This window comes from Muscardinus avellanarius, assembly GCF_963383645.1.
Source record: "Muscardinus avellanarius genome assembly, chromosome: 8".
Taxonomy (NCBI): Eukaryota; Metazoa; Chordata; class Mammalia; order Rodentia; family Gliridae; genus Muscardinus; species Muscardinus avellanarius.
Window position 1 is genome coordinate 32209421 of NC_137794.1, and position 26624 is coordinate 32236044.

General features: G+C 36.1%; 1 pseudogene across 1 annotated transcript; it reads left to right on the plus strand.

Moving 5' to 3' along the window:
- Nucleotides 1-1300: 1300 nt before the first annotated feature.
- Nucleotides 1301-26624, plus strand: LOC308266025 (heat shock factor protein 1-like; annotated as a pseudogene). Its single transcript has 2 exons — nucleotides 1301-1386; nucleotides 25120-26624. The product of its transcript is annotated as a heat shock factor protein 1-like (transcript).

Consider the following 26624-nt stretch of genomic DNA (forward strand, 5'->3'; position numbering starts at 1 on the left):
CAGTAATTACTTTTCTTTTTAAAAATATATTAGCTTATAATTTGCCCTTCCTGTGTTTTTTGAATTTAATTTCATGAAGCTGATAAATTACCCTGGGAAAAAGTGACATCTTTATGTTAACTAGTATTCCTGTCAATAAGTTTAATTCTACTTTACATTTTTAAACTTATTTTGAAACATAGGTGCTGTTTTTTCATATTTAATTTTTGGTCAAATATAGTCCTAAGCATTTTATATTTTATTGCTTCTGTATAGATGATAATCATATATAACACGAAATGATAAAACTATTAACACTTTTGAGTGTATTTTTCCAGATATGCTGGTATAAAAACTAATTTTATCTTAATATTTTACTGAACTCTTTTAAGAGATTGAATATTTTTGTTTCTGTCAGGTTTTGTTGTCCTACTTTTACATTACAAAGTAATAACTTCAGTTGACAACGATCCTATTTAGATTGTATTTATTTTGTGTAATGTTCCTTTTTTCTTTTTCTTTTTGTTATATCTCTTTAGGTGTGTGTGTGTGTGTGTGTGTGTGTGTGTGTGTGTGTGTGTGTGTAGGTATCAATGTTATAATTATTTTTTTGAGTTCTTGAATCACATGTCTAAAAATTAGGCTTTGTAAGTTGAGAACTAATGACTCCCATGGAGGAAAATAAGACCCTGTTTTCATGTAAATGTATCAAAAGCAATAAAACGTATTCCAAAATCTCACCCGAACCAGTTATCTACTTTATCCTAAGCATCTTCTGAGAGCTCTCTAAGAATCATGACTCTTAATGTATCAGAAGACTCTCATAGGCTCTTTACAAAACTTGTTACTAGAAGATGCCTAGTATATTCCTTCAGGGAGTAATGTACGGGGTTCTTCTGTGGAGTTCATGACTTTTACTATCCAAAATGGGGCTTTTGTAATATTTAAGGCACTTTCTTCTTGTGACAACTGCTTTACTCTGAAATTAGTCATATAATTATATTATCCTCTTTCATAATCATACTTTTACTACATTTTTACTTCATTTGTTGGACAACTAATTAAGAGGCAAAAAATGACCATAGTTTTTCAGGTTGAAAAAAGAAAACAGTTTCATTCAATTATTTATTAAAACTGAAGTGTCTCAAGATTTTCTGAGATAACAGAATTTATTTCAACAATAGAATTTATTTCGACAACAGAATTCTACTTTTTCCAACTCTAGGAGACTTCTCATTCTCCAGGACCTGATAGGAAATCTTAGTCTTTTATCACTATATCATACTGTATTTATTTTTCTTCTTTCTTATGCATTATAATCATGAGCACTGTCAAAGGCTGTAAAGTGTTGGTTTTACTGGAGCCAGAAAAACCTGCTAAATCATCACATGAATCTTTGCTGCCAAGGTAGGAACATTCTTTCTGCATTTATATAAATCTTGTAAAATTTCAAAGGCATATTTGAAAAAAAACAAGTCAAAATTTTTTTTCAATAAACTTAGACTATTTTTGTTTATTTTCCATTTGTAATTTAATTTCTCTCTGTTTTCTTAGGATGTAGGGCACAAGCAATACAGGTTTTATAAATGGTAAAATTATACTTCTCCAAAGGTACTAGAGCCAAGGTCATGTTAAAAAATGTGTCCCACATTTCTTTCTCCCCCCACATTATGCCTCTCAATCATTTAATGGCTCTGATCTGCTCACAGAAGTCTTCAAAGAACCATAACACACTTTAAAAAAATCAGGAACAACCAGTTCACCTCATAATTCTAAGGTTTTTCTAGACTCTGAGTCCCTTCGTACTGATATTATACTGAGGTTGACTTGTGAACCCTCAGTTCCCTCTTGCTGAGCCTTTTACAAGTGTAACTTGGAGCCCATGCTTGCTAACTCTATGAGACTCCTTAGGTAAACCTCTGCTGGGTTAAGTATACCACTGTAGCAAGCACATCCATTCAACATTTATTGACCTATTGCATATAGGCTTTGTGTACTGGAAAATAGAAAAATGAACAAGAAAAAGACTCTATCTAATACATACAACTTTGTGTGCTTTTATAGGCAAAAAATAAGTCTGACAAAGTGGCCTTGTACACAGAAGCTTGATGTCTCTCATAGTCAAAACATAGACTTCTAGGCCCTGCATAAAAGAGCAAGTGAAATGGTGCTGCTGTAAAAGACCAGGGGACCATGGGACTGTTCCAGAGATCTGTTTAGAAAAATTGCTGCCTGGATGGTTTTTGATTAGTAGCTGAATGCATGGCAAATGACCCATGAAATCATGGACCTTGACAAAATAAACAGTTTTTCAACAAGATCTCCAAAAGACTAGATAAACTTGTTCAACAACCTCTGTAGCTGAAAACAGAATTTGAGGTGGAATAGCATTATTTGGGCAGCATGAATGAAGACTTTTGTGAAATGGAGCTCTAATTCTTAATAATCTTTGGCACCACAGGAGAAGGGAATCATAACACTCAAGCTGTTTAACCTAAAAAAAGAATTAGTTGGCATGATACAATCATATAAGAATTCCATTCTGGAAGAGTGATAATGAGATGAAAGAGACTTAAACTGCTGACATGACCCTGCAACTATCCTGTGTCACTGTTGCTACCAACCCCCAACCAGCTCAACTCAGCTAAAGGACTCTAGGCCACACCCCCTTCTCACTAAATGTCAACTCAACAAAAACGCCACTAACCTGTGAAGCTCAGAAAAAAGTAAAGTGATTGGAAATATTTTTCTTATAGCCCCACCCTTCCTTTTTCTCTTTTCTCCCTTCCTTCCTTTTCCTTTCCTTCTTCAACTTAACCTTGATTTATACAACATGTCAGATAGAAGAAAAGATGAAGTGATTTGGAACATCTGGTGAGAGGTAGAAAATGGAGGAAAAGACAGTGAGAATGATAATAAAGATGATATAATAGATACTAGAAGGATAAATTTTTGTCTCATTCATCCCAAATACAAAGGTAAATCAGTGAAAGAGATATAAAACAAATAAAGAAAAATCTGTACATAAAATAATAATAGCCTATGAGTATATAAAGTATGTTATGATAACTAGTCATGTAAATAATTAGATAACCAGTCTTAAACCTTTGCCCTGAGTGTCTGAAAATGAGAAAACATTGAGTTTATATTTAACATACTCTTCGTGTAACCATAACCACTGCATTGTTTTCTTCATTCAAGTACTAGTGTGGCACTTAGCTAAAAGGCCACCAGCTGGAAGTCATTGGAAGACTGAAATTTTAAAGAAAGAACGTGGCATTAAAAGAAGGCAGAGGACAAAGAGACATGTAATCACCAAGGCAAGGAGGTGTAGGAGGCCTGTCTCATGGGTACAAAGTACAAAGTGTTTTGGAAGTTGTAAAGAGGAGTAACTCATGCTTTAGTATGAGAATGTGAAGCCTAATATGATAAAGTCTACTGGTGACCATATAGCATCTGTCTGGCCTGGCTCACCTGCTCTGACTCTCTTGTCTTCTTTGAATTTAGCCCTTATGGACCTCCAAGGCTTTTCCACAATGTGTGTCATGCTTCCAGATTCATTTGTTCCTGATGTCTGTTTTTTTCAGCCTCAGCCCACATTGTCTTGTATAGCAAATAAACAAAGTCCTTTTAATATGATAATAAATAATAACAAATTAGTAGGTAAATGGCCTAGGGTATGTTTGCATTTTACTGAACATTTTTGAGATAATTTTCCAAAGGAATGGTGCAAATTTTTCTGGTGACACCACAGGCTAGTGGCAGAAGTATTTTTGGAAAGTTGTAGATGTCTTTCAAACCTTACCACATAAAGCAACCACTTTCTCTGCCATTATGTAGAGTTTTTCCTACAAGTATACTTACCTTAAAAAAAAATAAAATGCAGAAAACTCTGTTACTTATTTCAGACTTAGTTGTGATACCACCCACAAAGAACCACATAATTTTCCTTCAGCACTCACAGTGTAGCTTTGTGTATTTTATGGCTTTTAGGGAAACCAAAAGTGACCTATAATTATAGGTAAACACCACTATTTTATTCTGTATTTGTGTTAAATGTATCTTTTATACTTTAAATAGAATGATTGTATTGTTGAAGCAATTGCTCTGGGTGGCAAAGACATGGTTTTTTTTGTCTTTGCAGGTAGAAGTTACCTAGGAGAATGGTGACTTATTGCTATAATCTCAGTACTTGGGAGGCTGAGATAGGAGGAACCCAAGTTGAAAACCAGCCTCTGCAATTTAGTAATGCCCCTTGCAACTTTAACTCTCTTTCAAAATTAAAACATAAAATAGGGTTAGGAGTATAACTCAAAGGTTAGAATACCCCTCAGTTAAGTCCACAGTACACAGCCCCGCAACACATTAAAATAACAGAAGTTGCCATAGAACCATAAGACCCACTTGTGACATGACCCTCCCAGTAGACACTGTTAACCTTAAGTCCAGAAACAATACACAATTGCTTGAATACTACACCAACTCCTTCCCACACTCACCACATTAGAAACATTCCATATTCCATATTTTGTTCTTTGTTAAAGCAAATTATATATAATTTTATTTTGAATATTAGAGAGGAATTTCACCTCTTTTGAGAAAATTATAGTGTTCAGTATTATAAAATCAAGCAAAATAATTGGTGTAGATATCAGAAAAGGGATCTTATTATTGCTTAACCCCACAATAATTTCTTCTGCATTATTGCATAGGTTCTATTTTCTCGGTATATAACTACCAATAAAATGATGTGTGGGTGCTAAGGACAGACTTCTTCCTTATGCATTAACTGGCTGGTAAGAAGAACTTTGTAATATTTGTTTGGAAGGGTGAGACCTTTATTTGGAAACTCATATGTGTCAGGATTTCTACATTATTTACTTCTGTTCTTACCCTTCCTGTAGACTGTTGAGATGATTTCATTCTAAAGATTTCCACCTGTCAGTCAATATCCTGATTAGAGGACTGGTCTTAAGGGGATGGTTAGCCACAGGAAAGATAGCCCCTTGTTCTGGATTGACAAAAGCAGACACATTCATGGCCAGCCTCCCAGCTATTTCTTCTGGCCGCAGGGCAGTCTCATGATGGTTTGGCTATTCCTTGAGCACCTTACTGAAAAATGAAAGAAAAAATGGAATTATAAAAGAGCTAAAACACATGCTGGCTGAGAAAATTTTAGTATCAATCTTTAGTTAAAAATCTTCCTGCTTGTGCTCTGGGTTTCTTCTCCTCCTCCTCAGGCCTCTCCACCAGTTCTTGGAAGGTTCTTTAAAAGGAAAGACTGAATAGGCCACTAAAATGGAAATCAAGGCGGCATTGGTCTGTGACCTTTTTGGCAGGATAGGCCTTCCTCACACATAAACTTTGCTATGACAGAATTTTTCTTTTTCCCTTTTTCCTGCCATGGAACAACCCCAAAGGAAAACTGAGAAAGATCCCATTTGGATAAGTCCCTAGCAAACTATTTCAGATGGCTGTGGCTCAGTTCTCTCTCCTTGCTGTGTTCCAAATCTTTTATTCTATTTTGCCACAGCATAATGAATACTGTCATGTCGAAATCTCTAATTAGGAATCATCCATTTCTGCCAATGCACATTTTCAATCAAAACCTTGAGGATTTAAAAATTATCAAAATTGTGGTCAGGTAAGCTTGGACAAAATTTCTATTACTTCATATTTGCTGAACATATTTACGGAGACACGCCCACACATAGACATAGATACAAACAAAATAAATGCAGAGTGAGGCATAGAACAAGAACTTATACCAGAGTCTAAGGTGGTTAAGAATTACAATTTTTCAAAAGAAGGTTAAGTTTTAAAATTAAGAGTATAAAATTGGAAGTATTTCATAATTATTTTTAAATTTTTATACTTCATCTCTTCACATTAAAGTTTTTATTTACATGCATAGTAATATACAACCTGTGATGATGTAGGAACATAAATAGTATATAAAGTATAAAATCTTTTGTTTGCTTTGGTACTTGGTCTGCATTTAACACTGCATCCTCCTAAGAATATTTTCTGAGTGGGGCCAGGAAAAAATACTATAAAAGACAAATATTTTGGTATTCAACTTTTATAGTATGCATCTTTTTAAAACCAAAAATGGAGTAGTGGAAGAATAAAAAAAAGATTAGAAAAAGGGCAAGAGAAAGATGGGAATAAAGAGAAATGAGAAAGGCGAAGAGGAGAGAGGATCAAGTGCTCTCTCAGCCCTGTGCTGAGATGGGCCTGTTGTCATTTGTCAGTCATGATCCATCATTCTGAATTAAATGTGGCATCACAATTTAGAAAAATATAATTAAAACCAAACAAAACATTAGTGGCTTGATAACTACTAAGATGTCTGGTATACAATTTTTTTATCCCTGAAAATAATTCCATGTGTCTTGGACATTACCATACTATTCAGCAAAGTACAGACTTATAAATAAGATAAATTAAAACATTCTACAGGTGTCTAGAACCAATGAACACATTATACTTTTAACGAGTTTGAACTTAAATGTGGAAATGTCATCATGTGCCACTATTTACAGTGGTTTTATTTTCTTTATTAGGTGGTCAAGACATTATGAAGATCAGGTTTGAAAGTTTTTCCCCTTCTTTTTGCTTACCTGATGCTGTTCTTTGATTCCGGGGGGGGGGGGGGATGTCCTAACTCTTTCATCACTCTAAGATACAGGAGAGTCAAAATGCAGAAACTAAGCTAAATCAAAACTGCATTATGCAACAGTCACCTTCTGAATTTTGAGAAAATCTCTATAGTGTATTTTTTTTTCCTTCAGCACTCTAAGCTTTGTTCAAAAACTCATGTGTTACCTGTCAGGTCTGAGATATAGATTCAGTGAAATATTTGCATTTAAAATAATTAAGTTGGCTGGCATTTGTTTCCAGAGCCTTTAGTCTCTTTAGCAAAGATCAAATGGCAGTTTCAACCCAGCAAAACTTTCATAACTAAAATTAAATAAGGACTTCAAAAAAATAAGGTGCCAGTAATTTTATTCAAAAGTAAATGTTGAAAGTTGTGGTACAGCCACTATGCTACAGCCTGACTTCTTTATTTGAAGCTATAATTATCCTACTACATTGAGAGCTGCAGATTCTTAGTGTCTGTTTTTCAAAGATGTGGTGCAGAGTGTTCAGTTCTGGTCAAATGTAAAACTTTTCTGAGTATAAATTGTCAGTTGTTTTATTAAATGGATTCTTTGACTAATGACAAAATCCTCAGAGCTGCAAAGGCACACTCAAGTTCCATTAATTAGGTTTTTATACCAATTCATTCAACTTGTATTATAATAGGTTCTACTGTGTTCTGATTTATAAAATAAATTTGAATGTTTTCACAAAACTTTAATCAAAAATACAAGTATTTTTGAACAGTAATTATTTCACTTAAATCTTCTCTAATCGTGTTTGTGCTTGACTTTAAAATTATTGATTAAAAGGCACTATATTTTAAAAATACTTAGTTTGCTTCATTAAGGTGGAGGGATGTTTCATGAAATTTCAGGTAGAGAATAAAATAAAGATGTCATAAAAGAGTCTTATTAATAAAATCTAATTTGGAATAGCATCTCAGTGGTCATTAAATGCAACCTCTTCTCTATCAGGAGGCCTTTCCACAAATAGAGCCAGGATCTGTTCATTCTTTGTTTGCTTTCTTCAGGAGATGAAGTCACTTGTGCTCACATGGTAAGAATTTATATTTTTGAACTTGATTGTTGTATACCTGCCGGCTTCTTCTACCCATTGATCTCATATTTTTCCTGTAAAATATTAAACATAATAAACAGAATAAGTCTATTCCTTCCTGTACTTGATGATCCCCCACAAATCCCCATATTGAGAATTCTACTACATTTTCAATTAAATCTTCCCTTGTTTTATGGCAGGATGCTCAAACCAGATTCTGTACTACTTCAATTTTTAAAATTCTGAATTCTCTCTACTTGGTCTCAAATGATGGTATCTGGAATTACAGCCACTGTTCTAGATGTGGTCTGAGTGGTGCTAAATGCAATACTAGTGAAGATCTTGGTTGATTTGAAAAGTGTGCCTCTATTAATGCAGTGTGGAAGCCTGTGATTGTCCTGTGGAGGAAGGCTTAGATGATGGTGGCTGTTGTTAGGTGGCATCATTTTTGCTTCATTTCTGGAATCTGTAGCACATTTAATCTCTTTTTCAAGTGAACTTCTGTAAGATAGTCTCTTTCATTCTGTTTTGTGCATATTTATTTATTTTTTTTGTCCCTTTGACCTCTGGATAAGAGATTATTGAGCACAATTTGAGTTATATCATGACCATTTAAGATCTTAACTCTCTTGTGTGCTTGGAGTTCTGCAATTTATTTTCTTATTTATTTATTTATCCATTAATTCATTCAATTGTGTGTGTCTGTGTGTGTGTGTGTGTGTGTGTGTGTGTGTGTGTGGTGCTGGGGATTGAACCCAGAAGCATTCTATTCCAAGCTACAGCCCCATCCCTTTATTTTTTTGTTTGAGAACAGGATCTCACTAAGATTCTGAGAGACTTGCTAAGTTGCTGAAGCTGGTCTCCAGCCTGTAATCCTCCTGTCTCAATTTTTCAAGTATTGAAATTATAGACATGGGCCACCATATTTTTATAAAATTCACTGGCACAATGTTAAAAATGACCTAATGAAACAAAATAGAGAATGAGTTCTATGTGTGTATAGAATCCCTGTGGCCTACTAAGAAAGATCTTCATCTCTACACTAGTTGCCATACTTTGAATATGGCCAGTCAAATCCAAACAACTTCCTGGAGGACTCATCAGATGATTGCAAACCTAGCAGCAGAGCAAAGTTGACACAGATGGCATGGAGGTAAGGGTTTCACCTCCACGCACTGCCCACGCGCTGGGGCCTGCTGGCTATGGAGCTGGCCTTTGCTACGTACCTTCTCTTTTTTTCACTCGTCTCCTATTTAAAGTAGGAATGATGATCATGATAATAAAAGAACCTTCATCTTGGGTTGTTCTACGAATTAGAGCAGTCATTGGTATAATTATTTTTAATTATAGAAAAACCAATGTATTAATTAATTTGTTCTAAAAATTTATCTCAAAAATTTATGGCTATTATTTGTTCTTTTCAAAGTCCAGCTTTTCCATTTTTTCAATTTGATTTGTACGTCCTTTAGAAGTACTTAAAACTGATGTAAAAACTTATTTAGATATAGTTCTTTTGAGAACATCTGAGAATAAAAATGAATTTTTAATATATCTACAAGAACAAGTGTGAATGCTTGTAGGTGCATGTACACACACACACACACACACACACACACACACACACACACACTCACAGCATTGGTACTGAAAATGTGTGGCCCACGACCAAGGCTAAGCCATTCAGAGATTAATCCAGAAATACAAGACTAGCTCAGAGCTCAGATAGTATTCAACTTAATGAAAGTATGAAAAATGGTAAGATTTCTCATATTTTTTTCTCTCAGTAAATAGGACAATAAAGAATCTCTTGTCAGATCCAACAAATATATATATATATATATTTATATAATCTTTCTCTTTTTTAATTCAATGCCCCAAACCCTTAACTTTACATTTTCAGCTATTGTTCTATCCATCTAATAGTCACATGCTGCACTCTGGGCTCTAAATGTGACTAGTGTGACTAAGGAACTAAAATTTTATTTATTTTCCTTTAAATGTAAGTCATAAACTAATCTTTATCTAGATTTTGAAAACTTTAAAATATGTTCATAACAATTTAGGTTTGTGAATTTACTTTTTTGTGGTACTGGAGGTTGAGCCCAGGGACCTTTTACCTCTGAGCTACATTCCCAGTCCTATTTTTATTATTATTTTTCTTTTATTTTGAAACAGTTTCTCACTCAATTACCATGCACTGCAGGCTTTGAACTTGGGACCTTCCTGTTTAAGCCTTTCAAGTACTGTGATTATAGGCAAGTACCCCTATTTTCAGGTGTGATTCTCCTTGTTTTTAACTATAAATTTCATGAAACTTAAATCAAAGGGAGCCTCTAAGCTGGACATAGTGACACACACCTATAATTCCAGTATTTGAGACACTGAAACAAAAGGATGGCAGATTTACAGCCAACCTAAGCAATTTAGTGAGGTTCTCCACAATTTATTGAGACCTTGTTTCAAAATTAAGAACAAGCTGGCGGGGCGTACATTTTTGTAATCCCAGTACTTGAGAGGCTGAGATATGAGGATCACAGGATTGTAGCAAGCTTCAGCTACTTAGTGAGGCTCTCCAGAATTTAGCTAGACCCTGTTTTAAAAAAAAGAATACAAATTAGGGTTGAGGGTGTAGCTCAGAAGTAGAATGTCCATGGGTTCAGTCCCCAGTACCACACACAATAAAAAAGGACAAAAAAATAAAGTTGGGGCTATAGCTCATAGGTAAAATACTCCTAGGTTCAGTCCCCAGTACTATGCACACACACACACACACACACACACACACACACACACACAGACACACACACACACATTAAATAAATAAATAAAATGGGTTGGGGGTATAGCTCAGAGGTAGAATAACCATGGGTTCAGTCCCCAGTACCACACACAATAAAAAAGAAAGACAAAAAAATAAGGTTGGGGCTATAGCTCATAGGTAGAATGCCCCTAGGTTCAGTCCCCAGTACTATGCACATACAAACATACACACACACACACACACACACACACACACACACACAAATAAAAAAATAAACAAAATGGGTTGGGAGTATATCTCAGAGGTAGAATACCCTTGGGTTCAATCCCTAGTACACCTTCCATACGCAAAAATCGTGTTCTAGATAGGTCAAGATACAAGTTAATGAGTATCAACTCTGAAAAACTTTAATGTAGGAATTGAAATGTGTTCCAAGTGTAAAATACACAATAAATTTTGATGACCATGTATGAAAGAAGAAATGAAAAATATTAATATTTAAGTAAGACTATTTTGGATATATATGATTATATAAAATATATCATTAAAATTCAGTTTCATCACTTCACTTTTTCTTCCTAAAGTTACTAGAATATTTGTGTGATTCTTACTGTGTTTCTATTGGACAACAGTAGTCTAGGTGAAGCTATCTTATTTTAAAAGCCACCACTCTTTGGGAAGAATGACAGAAGAGTTGGGAACACTACAGTAATTTCCTAACCAGCTTTCAGTATTTTTACTTCCAATCCAAGCTTCACCTATTTGCCAGTGATATTTCTAATGCAGAACCCTCCTCTGATTAAAATTATTCAGTGAGTCCTTCCCATTTCTCCAGATTAAACTCTAATGACTTTAACCCACACCGCTCACCTCAGCTCACCTTTCTAAACTCATCTTCAACAAATCTTCAAACACAGTGTCCCACACACTTCTGTACTTGTTTTCTGAAGGGACTTTGACCACACTGCTTCCCCTGTGTAACACACTCTGTGTTCCCTTCTCTCTTGCTCAGGTTCACTCAATTCAGGATTAGCGCAGATGGCTGGGACTTTACTTTCTATTGTGTGTTTCTTGATATCTACCACCAAGCTTTCTCTGAATTGCCCCTCTGCTCTTCTGTTTAGTTAAAAGGCAACTAAGCTATATGAGTGCCTTTTTATAGTACATTTATTATTTTTTCTCTTATATATACTACAAATAATCAGATGCTTAGGGTAAAAAAAAAGTGTAGAAAGAAGATATCTTAGGTAAGGTTAACTTTTCTGTAAATCATGTATTTTATTTTTTAATTTTTTTTCTCAGAAAATTTATTTATTTATTTATTTGTACATATATATGATATATAAAACACTTTTCCAAGCTTTTAAACATAGCTGAAACTAATGCATATAAGAAACTAAACTAAATGTTATATTCGTCCTAATGCTAATTGTAATACTAATTCTAAACATATGGGAAAATCTTATAATACACTGAAATTAAACATAATTGCACATATATATGACATGTAAAACACTTTTCCGAGCTTTTAAACAGAGTGGAAACTAACGCATATAAGAAACTAAATGTTATATTCGTCCTAAAGCTAACTGCAATCCTAATTCTGAACAAATGTTACGCTCTTACAATACACTGAAATTGAACATGATTTCACATATATATGATATGAAAAACCCTTTTCCGTGCTTTTAAACATAGTTGAAACTAATGCATATAAGACACTAAACTAAATGTTATATTTGTCCTAATGCTAACTGTACTCCTAAGTCTAAACATATGTGAAACTCTTACAATACACTGAAACTGAACATGATTTCACATATACGTGATATGTAAAAAACTTTTCCGAGTTCTGAACATAGATGAAACTAACACATATAAGAAACTAAAGTAAATGTTATATTCGTCCTAATGATAACTGTAATCCTAATTCTAAAAGTATGTGAAAGTCTCATAATACACTGAAATTGAACATAATTGCACATATATATGACATGTAAAACACTTTTCTGAGCTTTTAAACATAGCTGAAACTAATGCATATAGGAAACTAAACTAAATGTTATATTTGCCCTAACACTAACTGTAATTCTAATTCTAAACCAATGTGAAACTCTTACAATACACTGAAATTGAACATAATTGCACATATATATGATATGAAAACACTTTTCCAAGCTTTTAAACATAGCTAAAACTAATGCATGTAAGAAATTAAACTAAATGTTATACTAGTCCTAACGCTAACTGTAATCCTAATTCTACTTATGGACTTCCTCTCTTCTCTGGTTCTGAAGTCTGCTTCTTTTTTCTTCTTTATGGTTTATTTCTTTAAGAATTTTCTCTAGTGTTGGCTTTGAATTCATGAATTTTTTAAAATTCTTTTTATCCTGAAATACTTTTATTTCCCCATTGATTTTGAAAAGTAGTTTTGCTGGATAGCGTAGTTTTGGTTGGAACTTATTTTCTTCCAGGGTCTGAATCACATCGTACCAGTCTCTCCTAGCATCCATGACCTGGGTTGTATAGTCTGGGGTGATTCTTACTGTTTTGCCTCTATATGTCACCTGTCCTTTTGTTCTCACTGCTTTTAAGATTCCTTCCTTGGCCTCTATGTTGGTCATTTTGGCTATTATGTGGCATGGAGTGGTCTTTCTTTGGTCCTGTCTCAATGGAGTTCTGTATGCCTCCTGGACATGAAGATCCAAGTCTCTTTCCATGTTTGGAAAATTCTCTAAAATTATTTCTTTGAAGAGATTACGGATGCCCTTAGTCTGTATCTTTATCCCTTCTTCAATGCCTATTATCCGTAAATTAGGACACTTCATATTATTACATATTTGCTGGATGTTTAGGTTTTGTTGCTGTAAAGATTTCTGTATATTGATGACTGTGTTTTCGGTTTTGGATGTACTGTCTTCTAACATTGAAATTCTGTTTTCCATTTCATCTAATCGTCCAGAATTTCTTTCTATTGCTGTCTTCATTTCACTTATTGCCTCTTTCATTTCATTCCAGACCTCTTTCTTATTCTTAGTGTTTCCAACTCATCTTTCATCTCCTCTAGACTTGTTTTAAATCCTTTCATCATATTGTAAATCAGGATTCAGAACTCTCCCTCTTGCATTTCTTGTAGGTCAGTATTGGTGACTTCTGTCGTTTCTCCACTATTCCTGGTTCTCATGTTTTCAATGTTCTCAGGCCTGTTCTTCTGATGTCTTCCCATTGATTGTGGGTATTGTGTATAGACCAGTCTTAGTAGTGGGGATTTAGAAGAGTTAACAGGTAAGCAGTACTTTTTTGAGTGGTGAGGGTTGGGTGATGGTGGAGTAGCAGGGGTCAGAAGTCAGGAACCATGAACACCAAAATTTTGTTTCTCTGCTTCACAAAATGACAATAAACAGTAGCCAATGCCAACAGTTGTTGAAAGTGCTGTCACGGACTTGGTGAACTCACTGCCACCACCGAAGGCAATATGGTGCCGCTGCCACACCCTCAGCCATGAGACTGGCATACTTCTTTTCTGGTTTTGAGCTCCAATCTGAGTCCCTGAAGGGTGTACTGAGCTTGGCCCCTGGGAGCTTTAGACGCTCCTTGCACCGAAAAAACTGGTGAATTACACCCAGCTGTTCTGCAGTTGCTCACCTCAGCTCGCTGTCTGCTGCTCCTCTCTGGAGCCTGGTGGGATGTTGAGTGCATTGGTCTGGAGCCATCCAGTGAGTTAACTGCTGCCACCGCCGTCAGTATGGCATTGCTGCTGCGTCCAGGCCGTGAGGCCGGCGTATCTCCTCTTCGGTTCTGAGCTCCATTCTGAGTCCCCCTCCTCTCTGGAGCCCAGCAATGTGAGAGAAGATGACGGCATGTGCGGGCTGGTTTCCTCTCTGGCTTCTGGCTGATCTTCTAACCTTCCTTCTCTCTGCCCCTTGTACTTACAGCTTTTATTTCTTTGCTGGTGGTGTTTTCTGGGTATGAAAAGCACTGATTTTTTAGTAATAAAGATCGATTGTTAGCGGGATTTGTAAACGCCACTTTACATCTTCCCAGAAGTCCTAAATCATCTATTTTACTAGAATATTCTCACTTCCAAAGTCTCTTTTGTTTGAACCTACTATTTAAGTGAATCTTATGATGATATGTAGCCTTCAAAATCTGCTAAAAGTTTTGTAAAATTTAATAAATGCTTCTTGAGCTTCTGTATAACTTTGATAGAAATAGAAGGAGCTTACCTCAACATCATAAAAGCAATATATGAAAAAACCAAAGCCAAGATCATAAATGAATGAGGAAAAACTGAAAGTATTTCCTCGGAAATCAGGAATTAGAGAAGGATGTCCACTCTCAACAATCCTATCCAATATAGTACTTGAAATCTTAGCCAGAGCAATTAAGCAAGATAAGGAAATTAAAGGAATATGCATAGAAAAAGAACAAATTACCTCCTGTTGCAGATGACATGATTTTTGAAGATGCAAAAATATCAAAAGACTTCTGGAGCCAATACCAAAGCTTAGCAAAGTAGCCAGGTATAAAATTAACTTTGTGAACAGGACAAATGGAGTGCTCTTATTAAAGGTGAATGAAATGAATCAATTGACAGGTTTCTGGGAGTCAAAACCAAGAGTTTGTCATGTTGTCTGAATTTATCTGACATGGTAAAGCCACTGGAGATCACACTGTTTGGTAGGTGTGGGTTCTGACCTTTTTCCTTGGGAAGCCTCAGGAGGTGCTGGCACCTTGATCTCTTTGCCTATTTTTTTAAGCCTCTGCAAAAAGCACCAAGTCAGTTTCAGCTTTCTTTCTTACCTACCCAACCTATCAGAGGTTGGGTAGTTAAATCCTATAATTTAAAATGGTAATCTCAAAATTGCCAACCCCCAAATGGCAGGTGTATGTGTAAGTATCACAATTAATTTGTTATTCATTTATTCTTTGTTTGGAATTAATGGGAGTTAATGATAATGAACTGATATACTCTCCCTGAATTTTCTCTTTGATGGCTAAATTATTTTTTTAGATAATTACTCTGTGATAGCTGTATTTCAAATGGGTATGCTATAACCACAGAATTAAACCAGATAAGATCTTCTTAATCATCATTAACCAAGAGGGCTATCAGGACCATTTCTCTGCCATATTGGTAGTGTTTCAACTGTGGGATGAGATCTAAGGAAGGATTTGGGAACAATTTCTTTAGTTATTTATATTAAAATTACAAAGGGCAGAGCCTATTTCTCCATTCCAGACTTCACAGAAACATTATATACCCAACAGTATTGCCATCAGTGACATTTTCCTTCTTTTTTATTTTTTATTTTATTTTATTTATTATTTTTTTGTGGTACTGGGGATGGACCCCTTCTACCTCTGGGCTACAATCCCAGACCTATTTTATATTTTATTTTGAAACAGGGTCTCTTAAGCCAGCATAGCTGGCTTTGAACCTGCGTGGTCCTCCTGTCTCCGCCTCCCAAGCACGGGGATTACAAGCGTGCACCACAACACCTGGCTTTGGTGCATTGTAGTCATATATTTTAATGGGATAAAAGATGGTGGAGACAAACATGCACACATCACCCAATTAGCTAACCCAATTCCTACCCTTTCTTCTTCTTTTCAGTGTCTGTAATCTTGAAATAATTTCCTCTTATATCTATCATTAAATAGATCAAAAGAAGAGTATTTAGAATATGTCAAAATTGAAAATATGGTACATAGGGAAATAATCTTTGTGTCTATAATGTTACTATTAATTATATAATTGATTTAAACAATGGTAGCAAAAGCAAACAAAAAAATAGTTTTTTCTTCATTAAAGTATCTGCTTTTGTGCTAGAATTTATGTAGTTCGTCCACATGGGGTGTTTAAAGTCACTGATATTACTACTCTTGCCAAAATGTTTTTTTTTCCTCACACTGTTGATGTAGATAAGGGCAATTCACACAGGGCAATGTATCAGACAATTAAGTAAGGTTCATTTTCTCTGCTTTTAAAATGAAACAAAGCAGAGAATATATGTTTGGATTTCCAGTTATGCATATTTCTAGGACATTATCATCTCTGCCAATTACTGAGTGCAATAGAAAATTTGTAAATCTCTTTCATAACTTTAGCTAAATCTTTCCCTCCCTCCCTTCCTTCCTTCTTTCCTTCCTTTCTTCCTTCCTTCCTTCTCTGATATCAAACTGAGGACCTTATATATGCTAGGTAACACTGAGCTACATCCCATGCCATTTTCTTTCTTTCTTTGTTTTTTCTCTTTCCTTTTTATATTTCCCAATTATTTTAAAATAAAAAATAATGCCAACTAAGGATTTTGACAAAGATAAAATAAAATAACATATGCAAAACTCCTAAAACACTGGATGTACCATACATATTTCTTTCCTTTCCATTATATTCCCTACAAGGAATTATGTTAAGTAATTGTTAATTAATATTACTTGTTAATTGTATGGTGAATATTTAACTTTTGGTCTAGAGGGTATTTATTTACTTTGCAATATTTCTGGTTCAACGTTTATGCTGGATATTTTAATTATTTTACACATAATTACTAACACTGAGGGAAAGCTGGGCACATGCTTGTAATTGTAGTACTTAGGAAGATAAAACAGGTTTGAGACCAGCCTCAGCAATTTACGGAGACCCTCAGCAACTTATCAAGATCCTGTTTAAAATTAAAAATGGCTTGAGGTACAAATTGGAGGTAGACTGCCCCTTGTTTTCAAGCCCTAATGCAAAAAAAAGAGGTAAAATTCCAAAACTATATCACATCAATTATAGGTGTTGATAAAGAAAGAAAAATTGATATTGTTACTGAGGGAAAATTTTGCTTAAAATTTATTAACTAATACTGGAATTAAAGTGTTTATATAAATTAATAGTTGAATGTTTCTGCTTGTGGTATTTTTTACCACAAGACATTAATGATTTTCTCTGTAAAAACATTGGTTTTCTTTAATATAACTCAGTTATTAACTTGATTTAAGTGTCAATGATTTGATTAAAAAATTTAAATGGAGTAAATACAAATCTCCTACTGTGGTTGCATTAGGATTTAATGCTTGTGATGCCAGCAAAATATCTTTTCACGTGGGGAGCAACATATCTAGGGCATCAAAGATAATCCAATAAATGATACCAGACTGCAACATTGTCAGCACACTAAGAATTAAATTTAGACTTGGGAAAAAATTGCTTGCAAGTCACTGAATATCGTTAACCAAGGGTTGATGTAAAATAAGAAGGAATGCAGAAGTTACTATTTGCCCTTTTGTAATTGATCCTCACGGAATGTCCTGCAAATACAGGAACTGGCATCCAAATAACTTCCAAATTATTTTGCTCAAAACAAAAAAATGAATTTTATAGCCATAAATTTGTCAAAAAGTCAGTAATCATTTTAATTTTGTTTAACAGATGCTTTTGCACATAATATGGTAGAAATAACAGCTGTTTCACTTTTCTTTTGAAAAAATAGAATTCTTTTATGAAAATAATGCTTTTCTGTGATTTGTATCTAGAGTAAGTTTAGCCTTTCTTCTTATGAACAACTTCACAAAACTATTTCAAAACTAACTTAATGGAAGGAATGGTTCTTTTTGAGAACACCTAGAGCATCTTAAAGATTATTTTGCTAGACACTCTTTTCCTTTTGCATAAGTGCCACTTTATTTCAAAGAGAAACACATTCATGGCTCATCCAAACTTTGTTTGCAGTCTGTAGTTACACACACATCTATCCTTTACCTCCACACACCAGAAAACAAAGTTGGCATTTATAAAAAGTGAAATTTTATATCAATGCTTTATAGCATGAGTCCTTTTTGTACAAATATTGGCTGTTAAATTACCAATCTAGGTCTCCAACAGTATCTAGCCAATGTTGCACAGTGAGAATATAACTCTCTAGGCTGCAGCAGCTTCTGGAAAAGCAGAATTACAGGATAAGAGAATGCATGGCCGGGGGGTTGTTGGGGTCACAGTGGCAAAGGAGATGAGACAGGAGTCAGATTAGGTAAAGCACCATGATCACAGTGGTGATGTTGGCTAAGAAGCATGAAATATTTAATCTCCTGAAACTACTTATTAGAGCAATAATATTTTATTTATATGAAAATGCCTGGTTATTTCAAAATTCCTGTGAAGTAAATATCATTACTTTGCCTCCTTTCTAAAGCAGAAAATTGAAGCATGGGATCATAAAATAATTTTTCCAAGATTAAAATCGATAGCTGGGTGTGGTGTCACATGCCTATAATCCCAGAATTTGAGAGGCTGATAGGAGAATCGAAGGTTCGATGCCAGCCTTGTCAATTCAGTGAGATCCTCATTTGGCAAGACCTGTTTCAAAATAAAAGATAAAACAGGGTTGCAGGTGAAGCTGGAAGGTGGAATGCTCCTGAGTTCGATCCCCAGTTCAAAAATAAAATAAAATTAAAATTTGTTAAGTACCATTTGTACCGTACAAGCATGGAAGATTATTGTGAGTGTCTATATTTGTGATGCAAAGGCAAAGAGCAAGGATCTAAAATCTTTCTATTCTGCAATAGAAAGAAGGCTGATCCTCTTCTAATGAGTCTTAATGGAGGATCCCGATGATGACCCCAATGATGTACAGAGGGACCCAAATTCAACAGGGGTGGAATCGATGTGGAAGAATTTTGCCCTAAGAGTGAAAGACAATAAATAAAAAATACAGATCAATTGGGATTTGATATGATCAGAGAAATGAGCAGCCCAGAGTATTTCTAGAGTCCAAAGGTCTCAGGAAAGGCTGTTGGAGGTGGCAAGAGAACAGAAAAGAAGACCAGAGTGCAGACTAGGTCAGATTTTAGATGCTGTTAAGTATCGAGTTAAGGAATTTGGGGATTTTCCTACTAGTAATGGTGAGGCTCTTAACCAAGAAAGTGACTTTACACACACCAATGCTGTTTTTGACTAATAGGTAAATTTGTTTTGTTCTTGATGTTAATTGCAGCTGTTAGGCTTTGCAAATGTTTTCACTTTAATTTTCTAAAAAAGTAGTTTAATTTCACCCTCTTCCATTATAGCTTTGATTGTGAAGAACACACGAGAAAGCACAATCTAAATATCAAACATTTTTATATACCATGTCTCACGTGACCTTAAACTAGAACCCTCTAAAAAGTGGCATTTCAGATAGTTTGGCTGGTTAAAGTATTTGATAACTTGTCCCTCCCTCCCCCAAAGTAAGCACTGAAAAATAATTTTATCAACTACTATAAATTACATATTTATTTTTTTATTTTTTGGAGAAAATTTGTCAATTTTCTTTTTATTTCATTTTTTTTTTTTTTCAGTACTGGGATGGAACCCAGGGACATTCTACCTCCAAGCTACAACCACAGCCTTAGTTTTTATTCTTTATTTTGAAATAGGGCCTCACTAAGTTGCAGAGGGCCTAAGTAGCCAAAGCTGGCTGCAAACTTACAATCCTCCTGTATCAGCCTCCCAAGTACTGGAATTGCAAGCTCACACCACTATGCCTGGCTCAATTTTCTCTTTTCGTTCTTCCCCTTTTCTCTTATTTTTTGACATTAAGTTAAATTTGAATGTGATTACTGTATTCTTCTGTTAAACTCTAGTTTATTTTTTGTTAAAATCTATTCCTGTTTAGTTTATTCATATTGCTTTAATTAAAAAAGATTTTGAGGTGAGATCTTCAATGGAAAGCACATCTTAGCTTATAAAATAAAATAGGAGTGACTATCAGAATGGGGGAGAGGTCATAGGGGTTATTCGGCTTTAGCCAGTTTTTGTGATGGAACTTCACATGGACTCAGCTTCTTTGATTTTAAGGCAGAAAGAGAAATATAGTAAGATATATCATCATCAGAAACTAGGAGATTCAGGGTTTTCCAAATATTTTTCTTCCAAGTACTAAATGCCAATAAAATTTTTAATAGTATGACTTTATATGAGGCCAATTTATTGATGCAAAGGGCAACCACATCAACATTTTAAAAAATGCAAAAGCAAATTTCATAAGAATAAATTAATAAAAATTAATTTTACTATAGTATCTAGAAATACACAACTTCTAGATGATAAAATCAAGATCAGTTGTGGCAAGGTTACACATGCATGGTAATATAATTTTAAAATACTTTTATGGAGAAATGAATAAGCAAGAGAAAATATATTGTATACTGTCTACTATAGGCAAGATTTTAGCTTTTTTATATGTCTTATTCATCTGTTCCTCCTGTTAGCAATTTTGTATCCATTATGTCATAAAAGGTTGTTTCTGATTAATAAAGAAAATTATAGTGTGTTACTGATATGTGATAGATTTATTCTACTTTTGATCATGGGAGAAGGAAAATGATTTTAATTGTGGAAAATACATAAGTTCTAAAGAGTATCTCAGAATCTCTTTTTACTTATTTTCAACAATTATGATTCCTTTTGGTTCCTTAATAAACTGTAACACATGTATAGGCACTGGTTACATATTTACCCAGTAACTCAATTTTAATTGCCTTATAAACTGCTTTTAAGTTTTGTATATGAGATATATTTTCTCTAATCATTGCTTCATTAGAGCTAGTGAATTTTTAAAGACTCTATTAATGAGGAACTTCTAAATGCAGTGTCCTGAGGTTACCAATAAGACTTTTTCACATGGAACATAAATGCCTCATTTTATTTCACTGGGTACTAAAAATGCTGTTGCACTGAAGTCATGTTTTATTGCTAGATTATAGACTTCTCCAATAAGGAGTAGTATGAACTTTTACTGTATTGGGATGAGATAAGTAAAGAGAAGCATAGATATGGTAACTAGGCTGGGATTTTTTTCAACAAAAGGCTGTTTAAATGTTTAGATGAATAGTACAGATGTCTATAATGTTTAATTTTAAATAAGTTTCTTATTATTAAAAGCAGATTTGTACTTAAAATAAACCCCAAATACACTTCTGTTGGCCATGCATCAATCTTCTACTGCTTTGGATATTTTCTCTGAGTGACTTATTGCACTAATTTAAGCTCAGTACAATTTCCTATTTAAAGCCCTTAATTAGCATAACAAAATGACTGTTTAAGTTTAGGGATTTATTGTCCTAGGATGATGATCAAATAAATTGGATTTTATTTGATCATTACAAAGGGAATTAAGAATACGAGCTAAAGTTCTTAATTTGCATAATGTAATCAAAGCCAGCTGTAGTTAAATTTAAACTATTTTAAATATGTACAAATAAATATAATGGCACATTCCATATTGTAAAGGGGATATCTATATTTCACCACATTGAAGCCTGGGCATGAATTGAAGCCTAATGCACTCTGTTCAGTACCTCATAAAGTGCTAATGACTATCTCACACATAATGGCCTCAGTGTTTGTGTATTTACTAGTGCCTGAGGCCCTTCAGTGACACATGGTTCAAAAACACAATTAATTCAGGCCAACTCAGTAAAACAGAATCATTTTAGCCATTAATCTCTTACATGTTCCATGTGTTCATGAAAACCTAGAACCCTGAGAACCACCACAGGTTGGCACTTCAACAATGTCACCAGTACAATTGTCTTTCATGTTGGCTGTTTATTCTAAATAGCTTCACTTTTATATTTAAAATACATTACCTCAGAGCTGATTTTTTTGTTGTTGTTGTTGGGTATTGTGTGTGTGTGTGTGTGTGTGTGTGTGTGTGTGTGTGTGTGTGTGTGTATTTCAAAACTTACAAGTGGGACGGAATATAAAGACTGCAGGCAGTATCTGCTGTGGTTTCTGTGAGCACATTTGAGGTCTATCATCATTCAAAAAGTTAACCTCAGCAAGAGCTGGAGGATTTGGCAGCCACAAGTCAGGAGAGAGAGCAGAGGATTTTGCAAGCAGGACTTATATTAGGAGGATGAGAAGTTCTGCAAGCCAACTGGTGATGGAAGGCAAGCTAGAAGATGTTCATTAGGGAATGTTCAGAAATAGGTTGAAGAGAGGAGGATTAACTCAGGATTACTCCAACAGCAAGGTCATGTGTACAAAGGGAATATGGTTAATAAATGTGTATTATGGTCAGGTATAGCATATCCCATGAAGAACTCAGTGTTGGTATAGCTAAGCTATGAGCATTGTAATTTCATCAATAGTTAAATCTATTATGATAGGTTTATCTGAGTGACTAACTAGGCTGGTGGGGTGTGGGTGGAGAAGGCGGGTACTGGGGATGTGGTAATAGGGATTGTGCTTGTGTCTTTGAATCCCCTTGCTTGCTTGTTCTATCTCTTTCTGGCTTTTGTGATGTGAGGATCAGAGTCCTTGTGCTCTCCCTCTCTCTACTTCTGGCTGCCATGCCCTGAGTTTCACAGGCATTGGTCTCACGAGAACTGAACCCCAAGTCACCAACAAATGTAGAGCACATAAATCATGCGTCCTCTAAGTTTTGCATTCAGATATTTTGGATTATAGCAGTGAGAATGTTGACTGAGACAGAGTGTAACCTCCAAGGGAGGTTAGGCAAAACAGATAGATAAAGGCTTTGAATTTCACTCTCCCAATCTTTTCTGTTTTCAAAATAGCCTAACTTCAAAACCTTGGTCAATAGGGCCAGGCCAGATACTTGAGAAGCTGATATTTACGAATGAAGAATGCAAATTTAAATCTCGTCTTTTTTGAAGATCCTAATGGAAGATGGCTGCTAGCTGCTTTATTAGGTCCTTTCTGTCATCAGAGCTTCCACTTTCTTCATATGATTGGCAGCTCAATAGTGTCCCTGGCAACATCTTCCACAAATATATTAAAAGACTTTAATCTGTGTTTTAAATTGGTATTTTATTTTATTTTATTGTGATACTGGGGATCATTAAACCCAGGGGTATTCTACCTTTGAGCTACACCTCAGCCCTATTTTTTATTCTTTATTTAGAAACAGGGTCTCACTGAGTTGCAAAGGGCCTCACTAAGTATCTGAGGCTGTCAGTGAATGAACAACCTCCTGTCTCAGCTTCCCAAATCCTGGGATTATAAGCATGTGCCATCATGCCTAGCTTAGATGGGAATTTTAATAAATTACAATTATTCAAATTTTTAGAAACACCTTTAATTTCCTTTTCTTGCTTTATTGCTCTAACTAGAGTCTCAAGTACTATATTGAAAAGGAGTGGTGATAGTGGGCATCCTTGTCTTGTTCCTGATTTTAAAGAGAATTCTTGTATTTTTCCCCATTCACTATGATATTGACTGTGGGCCTATTGTATATTGCCTTTATCATGTTGAGGTATGTTCTTTCCTTTCCAATTCTCTGCAGTGCTTTTAGCATGAATGGATGTTGGGTTTTGTCAAATGCTTTTTCAGCATCTATTGAAATGATCATGGAATTTTTGTCCTTAGTTCTATTTGTGTGGTGAATTACATGGATATTTTCAACTATGTTGAATCTCTGAGATGAACATTGCATCTCTGAGATGAACCCTACTTGGCCATTATTTTAAATGCATGTTGCTAGTATTTTGTTTAGAAATTTGCACCTAGTTCATCAATGATATTAGTCTTTAGTATTCTTTTTCTTGAACTGTCTTTATTTGGTTTTTATATTAATGCGATGTTGTCTTCATAGAATGTATATAGGAGAATCTTGTCTTTTTCTATTTCTATTGGAATAGATTGAGACATGTTTTGTTTAGATTTTCTCTAACTATTTTATAGAATTTGACTGGGTAACCATCTGGACCTGGGCTTTGCTTTGATGGTAAGCTTTCATTGCTGTTTCAAACTCTTTGAGTGCTTCTGGTTAGTTTACATTTTTATATCTTTATGATTCAATTTAGGAAAGGTTTATGTGTCTAGATATTTGTTAATTTATTCGAGTGTGTGTGTGTGTGTGTGTGTGTGTGTGTGTGTGTGGTACTGGGGGTAGAATCCAGGTGCTTTTTCTAACTCAGGGCTTTACTCCCAGACCTATTTTATATTTTATTTGGAAACAGGGTCTTACTAAGTTGCTAAGAGCCTCACTCAGTAGCTGAGGCTGGCTTCAAAACTGTGCGATCCTCCTGTTTCACCCTCCCAAGTGCTGGGATTACAAACGTGCGCCACCATGCCCAGCTTTAAGTTTTCAATTTTGTTGGAGTATAGTTTTTCAAAGTAGTTTCTGATAATCCTCCAAATGTCTATCCTGTCTGTGGTAATATCACTTTTTTATCTCTTCTTTTAGTAACAGGAAATTCTCTTTCTTTTTATTACACTGGCTAATTGTTTATCTATCTTTTTAATTTTTTTTGAGAAATCATGACATGCTATCTACTTTAAAAACCCAATAAACTCAAGCAAAAGGCTTTTTATAACTGATCAACAAATTCAGCCAAGTGTCTGAATACAAAAATCAATCTTAAACAATTAGAATATTTTCTATTTGCCAATCATAAATTCACTGAGAAAGAAATCCAGAAAACATTTCCAGATCAGGGTGGGGTTGGTGTCCACAGGAGCCACAGTGCCTGCATGAGCCAGTGAGGCCTTGGGGCAGTTGTGTGCACAGGGTGGCCCCTGGCCCCATCATGGTTACCCTGGCCTTGGCGCCTCTTCACTGGAGCCACTTCTGCCTTTGCTGCCTCATCCAATCTGACCGGGGCTTAGCAATGGCTCAGCTTTTCTAACGAAGCTCTGAACTCTAGTGAGCTCAGTGACTCAGAACCTATGCACTCATCTCCAGGAGCCTGAATGGAAATTGTTTCTATGTGTTCAACCAGGGCCATTTCACCAAGGGGGCTGCCCAAGTACTTCAAGCACAATAACATGGCCAACATCATAAAGCAGCTCAACCTGCACCTTCCAGAAGGTGGTCCACGTTGAGCAAGGTGGCTTGATCAAGCTTGAAAGAGATGACACCAAGTTACAGCACTCATGCATTCTGCACAGCCAGAAACACCTCCTAGATGAGAGAAAGGTGACCAGCATGTCCACCCTAAAGAGTGAGGATATAAAGATCTGCCAGGGTAGTGTCACCAAGCTGTTGACAGACATGCAGTTAACAAAGGGGAAGCAGGAGTGTTTGGACTCCAAGCTTTTGGCCACGAATCAGGAGAGCAAGGCCCTGTGTTGAGAAGTGGCCAGCCTGCGGCAAAAGCATGCCCAGCAGCAGAAGCATGCCCGGCAACAGAAATTCATCAACAAGCTCCTTCTTCTATTGCTGATCTTACTGGTGCAGTCAAACCAGATCTTAGTAATGAAGAGAAAGATCACCCTGCTGCTGAGTGACAGCAGCTCTGCACAATTCATGCCCAAGAATGACTGGCAGCACTTCTGGAGCATGTCTAGGACCCAGGCCAGTACTCAGCTCCATCCCTGGCCATAGCAGCTCTAGCCTGTTTGCCCCAGCACTACCATCAGCTCCAGTCCCATCATCTCTGTCATCACTGAGTTGGCCCCTGCCAGTCCCTTGGCCTTCCCAGGCAGAGGCACAGATGAGAGGCCCTCGAGTGGGTGTCAAGGAGGAGATCCTCAGAGCTTCTGGGTGGAGGAAGCAAGTCCCAGGCACCCATCCTCTGTTGACACTCCTTTGTCCCTGACCACCCTTTTGGACTCCATCCTGCAGGAAAGGAGAGAAAGCCTGCCTCCCCCCACCCCCACCACCTCAGCTGCAGCCCCCACCTACGCTGGAAACCATGCCTCTCACTCCAGCTGCCCTCCACCCCTTAGAAGTGCCTCAGCATAACCAGCCTGGACAAAAATGAGCTCAGCTACCACTTGGATGCCATGAACTCCAACCTGGACAACCTGCAAACCATTGTGACCAGACACTGCATCAGCATAGACTCCAGCCCTTCTGGACCTGTTCAGCCCTTTGGTGACCATGCCCAACATGAGTCTGCCTGACCTTGACAGCAGCCTGGCGAGCATCCAAGATCTCCTGTCTCTGCAGGAGCCCCCAGGCCTCTGGAGCAGCTGGAGTAGTAGATACAAGCCCTGTTCTGCTGTACCCAGACACCACAAACATAGGCAACAGTGAGCTGCCTGTGCTCTTTGAGCTGGGGCGGGCTCCAACTTCTCCAAGGGAGATGACTATACAGATGATCCCAACATTTCCCTGCTGACAGACTCTGAGACCCCAAAGTTAAGGACCCCACTGTCCAAGAGGGCTTAGGAAGAGCAGGCTGGCCTATGGCCTGCCCCACCATCAGGGCAGGTCTTGGTCAGGCAGGACAGGCTAAGGCCTGA